We start from the raw sequence: 904 nt of genomic DNA on the forward strand, positions 1-904 counted from the left end.
CAGGCTTACCAAAATCCCGAAAAAGGTATACCAACCTCCCGAAAAAAAGGGATACCAACCTCCCGAAAAAAATATACCAACTTCACGACCAGGCATACCAATATCCCGAAAAAAGGCATACCAACCTTCCGAAAAAAGACCTACCAACCTCCCGAAAAAAGGCATACCAACATCCCGACCAGCCATACCAACCTCCCGACCAGGCATACCAACCACCCGACCAGGCATACCAACCACCCGACCAGCCATACCAACCTCCCGACCAGACATACCAACCTCACGACCAGCCATACCAACCTCACGACCAGCCATACCAACCTCACGACCAGGCATACCAACCACCCGACCAGCCATACCAACCTCACGACCAGCCATACCAACCTCACGACCAGCCATACCAACCTCCCGACCAGACATACCAACCTCACGACCAGCCATACCAACCTCACGACCAGCCATACCAACCACCCGACCAGGCATACCAACCACCCGACCAGGCATATCAACCACCCGACCAGCCATACCAACCACCCGACCAGCCATACCAACCACCCGACCAGGCATACCAACCTCCCGACCAGACATACCAACCACCCGACCAGGCATACCAACCACCCGACCAGGCATACCAACCACCCGACCAGGCATACCAACCACCCGACCAGGCATACCAACCACCCGACCAGGCATACCAACCACCCGACCAGGCATACCAACCACCCGACCAGGCATACCAACCACCCGACCAGGCATACCAACGCATAATTATTCCTTCCACGCCACGAAGTCAAATGTGAAAGTCTCGGACATTCTTAGCCTACTTAGAGGCCTATACAATTACACTTGCATTGTTTTGAATTAATGAGTTACGAGTCCACGGATATTCTCGCTGTTTGGGAGAGTT

The sequence above is a fragment of the Penaeus monodon genome, chromosome 23, assembly GCF_015228065.2.
Source record: "Penaeus monodon isolate SGIC_2016 chromosome 23, NSTDA_Pmon_1, whole genome shotgun sequence".
Classification (NCBI taxonomy): Eukaryota; Metazoa; Arthropoda; class Malacostraca; order Decapoda; family Penaeidae; genus Penaeus; species Penaeus monodon.